Here is a 6,000-nt window from a genome sequence, read left to right as displayed (position 1 = left end):
GAAAGTCAGAGGCAGTTGTTGCTGTTATGACCTGAGATAATTGACTTGATTGTCAGAGAGAAATCACTTCCAAAGAAGGGAGTGATAGGTGGTTAAAACATGGGAAGAATCCGGCTTGGTGGCCAGAAAAACAGGCTGGTTCAGGTTTTAATCTTAAAAAAAAAAAAATCCTACAGTTGCCAAAAACGTTATATCCTGTTTTTCTGGACAGCCTCTCAGCTAATTGTATAACTGCAGTTTTTTGTCTGTGTGTGTGTTTTAAACCCGACCTCCATCCGGCCATTTACTTTTGATGCGGCTGCTTTGATACTGTACCTTCATTTCCCCACTAAGGAACATTAAAGGCCAATTCTATTCTATTCTTTTCTATTATACTCTATCCTATTCTGTTCTATTATACTCTGTTCTGTTTTATTATATTATCTTGTGTCTTGTCTTTCTGTTTTATTCTATTCTGTTCTCTTATATACTGTTCTATTTATTCTCTTCGGTTCTATCCTATTCTATTCCATTCTATTCTGTTCGGTTCTCGTCTATTCTATTCTATTCTGTTCTATTCCATTCTGTTCTATTCTATTCTATCCTATTCTGTTCTATTCTATTCCATTCTATTCGACTCTGTTTGATTCTATTCTGTTATTTCCTATTCTATTCCATTCTATTCTATTTTATTCTTTTCTATTTTATTCTATGGTATTGTAATCTGTTCTATCTTATTCTATTACAGTATGTTCTGTTCTGATCTGTTTTATTCTATTTAGTCTTGCACCTTGATACATTTTCTTGCACCGTGTTAAATATTTCCCACAATAACCTTAAATGTTAACTTCCGAACTTTCTCCACACCTTGGGCCGGATCTATCAAAGGTTTGCGTGTATTAAAACGTGAGCTATTTCACTGCGCACGCTAAAAAATTTACAAACTGATCTATCAACAGCGTGCTAAAATGATTTGGTCTTTAAAACGTGCTAAATAGCGCCTCTTATCCATTTAGTACTTTTTCTGCAATGAATATGCAATATGGGGCGTTTACACGCAAAAATGCGTCTTGTGGGAGGAGAACATGTAAATATATTAATTTAGCACTCGCAAAGTGATTTATTAAACCTGAAAGCAATTTTGCTAACGGTATCTGACTCTATATTTAACACGTTTCAAAAGAAGGTGCAAATGGTCTGTATGCGTAATTGCGCACACATGGCAGCGGTTATTGTCGCAAGAAGGAGACATCGAAATGAAGCAAGGAGACGCAGAGAACGCATTTTTTCACTCCGTGTGAATATTTTTGGAATGAACGAGGAAACGATCATCAAAACATATCGTTTATCCAGCATTGCCATTTTGGAGCTGTTGGGGGAACTCCGAATGGATTTGGAGCCAGCCACAAGGAGGACCCACGCAATACCAGATATCACAAAACTCCTTGCAACATTGCACTTTTTTGCATCTGGGATCTCCCAATCTCGTTTTTCAGAAGTGCTGTCCGACGTTTTAAATGCCATGTCGCCCGGACGCCCTAACGGAGAACCCCGACACCCTGCGCCTGTGGAGCAACATGCCAATGCTGCGGGGATGCGTTTTTTTTTTTTTTTTACTGCAGTGAAGTAGAAATTCAGCCACATACAACCTTAGGGAATAAAGGCTGCCAAAGTGTGTGTATATGTGTATATATATATATATATATATATATATATATATATATATATATATATATTTTTTTTTTTTTTTTTTTTTTTGGGAGGGGGTGGGGGTGTCACTGTAAGATTAAAATTTCTTAATGCACTAGTTTGCACAAACAACAAACTACTTTGCCGCAAACCACAAAACGCGCAAAACCATCATTTAAATAGGGCGTCTCCAACAGTTTTGCACCTGCCACCAGTTACGTAATCGCTCTTGTTAAATCACCCGCAAACCATGGTTCAGCCCCTCGCGCAAAATTCCAGTTTGCGAGCGCAAATTACTGCACGCAAAATTGGATCTTGATAAATCCGGCCCCTTGAGTATCACATTTCTCTGCAAGCTTTAAGCATAACTTCTACATTTATGACTTTCAGAGAACATTTGGGGAGCAACCCCTGGTATGCATAATTCTAACCACAGTCTTCCCCAAGGATGACGGCTTTTTACCAAAAAGCCTTTACGAATCTCAGAGAGCATTCTTTACGCAAAACACTTTAATTTCAGGGAACAGCAATGGAATGTTTTATAAGGATTTCCTAAAAAGAGTTGGAACTTTTTAAAATAACTATCCATCAATATATACCAAAAATTTTCTAGGCTGAGGCAACCGCTGGAAATTTGCTTGCAATGTCATTGACTTTACAGCAATCCCTCACAAAGAAGAGGCAGCAAGAGAAAAGAAGAGAAGCAGAGAAAAAGGGACAAAAAAAGCACTTAACATAAACGCTTTCTGTTTTAAAGAAGGTAATGGTAAACGTGCTCCACAGGTGGCTGTCTAGAAAAGAGTCTGTTTCTGCAGATGAGCTCTGAGCCATTTTTTATGTAAAAATGGATGACAGACGGCACATACAGTCAGTCGCAGTAAAGTCTGAGCAAACAGCTATGTCTAGGAGAGAAACAAGATTAAAAACACTGAAAGACAGGCCAAACTTTATTATCTATAATTTCAGTTGTTGCCAGAAGCAGCTGAGCTGATGCCTCCCTCCAGGATGGTGTCACAGCTAAAAACTGTTGGGATCTGGAGTTGTTCCACCTTTCCCCAGCAGAGTGCGCCGTGGGTTCTCTGGGCTGGAGCTCACCAGCACACCTGGAGCTCGTCAGCCCATTAGAGGACCCCTCTACTTAAGCAGATGCCAGACCTTTCTTCGACGCCGCAGTGTTAGCTAAGTTTGGTTAGCGAACCTGAGCCTCCTTCTCTTTTGATTTTGTCCCCTAGAGAAAACTGAATTCTAACCAGCCTTTGTCTTGTCGCTCCTAGGAAAACCTGTCTCTTGTGTGAAGCTCTGGGAGAGCTTAACCTGAATCTGCCTGCCTGCCCTAGAGAGCCAAACCTGAAGATCTCACTTTGGAATCCACCTGCTGCTCTCGGAAGGAGAGCTAACTCCTCAATCCAAGGTCTGATCCAACAGTCAGAAGTTAGACGCCGCACCTGCTGAGCACTCTGTCAAACCAACAGTCTCTGGACCCAACCGGTTCCCCCCCCTCTGAGAAGAAAGCCAGAAACTCTCCAAGGTATAAGTCTGCAACAATCTGAAAACTAAACAACGCTTCCAATCCCCCTGGTTAACCAAACTGTCATCTCTGCAGACGCCTGAGAATCCAGCCCGGACCTGTTTCCTGAACGCAGTCTTATTTTGTGCAAACATTTAATAAACTCTGTTAAACTTTTCATCTGTCTCCTGGTAGTGTTCTGCATGTGGGTTTGATTCAGAACCAATCATGACAAAAACAGCATCTGGCCTTCTGTAGCTATTGATGAGAAAAAGCAGAGAGAGAAAGCACTTAAAAGTAGAAAAGAAACCCAAAATAATACAAAACAGGAGAATAGAAGTAGAATGAGTGAAAGAGTAGAAAAAGTGGTCCATATGTCCTCCAGCAGTCTAAGCCTATAGCAGCATAGCTGCAGAGATTGCTCAGGATAACCTGAGCATCTCTAACTATAAGATTTTTCAAAAAGGAGAATATTTTTACTCCTGTCATAAAAGAAGACAGGGTCTCTCCCTCATTGATTAAAAGTGGAAGTGGGTTCAACAGGAGAGGAGCCTGATAAGTAAACAAGTAAACCTGTAGGTTGAGAGCAAGTGCTCTGTTAGGAGCATATGGAACAATCAGATCTCTAATATAACACAGTGGTGTCGGATGCAGGAGTTTGCCCTGCAACCGAAGGGTTGTCTGTTGTCCGGCTTTCATTGTCATTGTGTCCTTTAGCAAGACACTTCATGTACATTGCCTAGTGATGGTGGTCAGAGGGACCGGTGGTGCCAGCAGTGTACAGCAGCCTCACTTCTAGCAGTGAGACCCAGGGCAGCTGTGGCAACAATGAAGCATGCCACCATCAGTGTGTGCATTAAGGGGTGGATGACTGAATTTACTGTAAAGCACTTTGTTCAAATCTCCTGACTTGAAAAAGATTTATAAGATTAAGCTTGGTGATTTAGGGCTTTATATGTGAGAAGGGTTTTAAATTCTATTCTGCATTTAATGTGAACCCAATGAAAGGAAGCTAAGGTTGGAGAAATATAATCTTTTTAATTTTCATCGGAACTTTGCTGCAACATTTAAGATCAGCTGAAGGCTTTAAACTAGAATATGTGGAGCATAGTATTGTAATATTACCATAAAAAAAAAAAAATGAATATATGAACTCATTTTTCACTCCTGGACAAGATATCTTGAGTTTTTGTAATATTCTAGAAATGAAAGAAATAAAATCTAGAAATGACAAGTCCAGATCAAAAAATAAGATATTTTTTGGTGATTGTAATTTAGGAAACATTAATAAAACATTTCCTTCAGGTAACCTGCAATCAGGCTTTTCCCAATAAACAACAGCAGATGCCTTATAAATAATGATTTGATATATATCAGCTCAATAATTTAGTTCCCATGCTTGCTTGTTTTCTTTGTGTCTCCCAGTTGCATTGTTCTCTACTTACCCCTCCCTTTAACTTTCCCTTAGTGTAGCATCAGAGCCTTATGACCAGGGGCGTAGCCAGAGATTTTTAATAAGGGTGACCAGGCAATAACCAATGTACACTGAGGGGGGGGGGGGGGGGGGGGGGGGGGGGCAAAAGCGGATAGGCGCCAGAACCTCAGGGTCCAACAGGAAAATTAATGATCAAAACATCCATATTTTCTAAATAAAGACAAACTATACTTTCCTACAGCCTTTACTGACAAATAGACCCATATATTTAAACATCCGTAATTTCTAGATAAAAGGTATAATGGATAAAACTCTTTCAGTTTCAAGTTCTAGGGCGTAAATCTTTTCCATCGTCTTTACTTACCTGCTGGTGTCAATAAACATTCTGCATAATATTGATATTTACAAGCACTAATATCTACATAAATTGATTATTTGATCTTTTTTTTTAATTAAAATTCTTATTTGTCTATGATTTCACTGAAGACTCCCAGATGACTTGCAGAGACTCATTACCTTCTCTTTACCCCATATAACACCAAATCAAGTTCTGAAAATAGCATGAATTCTGTATTTATCATCTTTGATGTTAGTATATTGTTGTCCATAATTAACCAAAAAAAAAAATGTAATGTTTTGAATATTCCACTTGAGAGTATTACTGCTGCCACCATCTGTATTAGAGGGAAAACATGATAGGGGTGGACAATGATTGGCTAAGGGTGGCCATGGCCACCCCTGGCCCCCCATCTAGCTCCACCCCTGCTAATGACTGAGGATGGCAAACCAGATTAATGCTTTGGTTTGAAAGTTGAACCTGACATCTGGAGAGTTAATCCAAAATAGAATATTATCGTTTATTATTTTGGTGGATGATAATTTATCATCCACCAAAATTTGCTATGGTGACAGGCAACTTCCATGATATATACCCTTCCAGAGTGTTTTAAGAGAACATTCATTAAATACATATTTGTTGTCATTTTTGGAAAATATCAGTAGATTTAAAAAAAAAAAAAAGATTTTCTTAATGTGCTGATTGTATTTTCTATCTAACATGCCAGAACCTCCCCTGAATTTTTTTTTTTTATAAACTTTATTAGAAATATTTTATAATACAGAGAGAAAATACAATTTACAGTGAACAATCACCAGTGGTTTGAGCAAAAGAAAAAATAAATAAAATAAAAAGTAATTAAATAAAAGTAAAAAAAGTAATAGTAAGTAGAAGCATAGAAAGGGATTAAAGAAATACTTTAAATTTACCTTCCCTGAACCTTTCAGGAATGTTCTAAAAAAACAAAAAACAAAACAAAAACAAACAAACATATGGAATAAATGCAAGTTTAAAGATTCTGTAAAAATATATTCAACACATTTTTATGGAATG

The sequence above is a fragment of the Cyprinodon tularosa genome, unplaced genomic scaffold, assembly GCF_016077235.1.
Source record: "Cyprinodon tularosa strain WSP-4 unplaced genomic scaffold, ASM1607723v1 ctg76, whole genome shotgun sequence".
NCBI lineage: Eukaryota > Metazoa > Chordata > Actinopteri > Cyprinodontiformes > Cyprinodontidae > Cyprinodon > Cyprinodon tularosa.
This window is presented reverse-complemented; position numbering follows the sequence as displayed.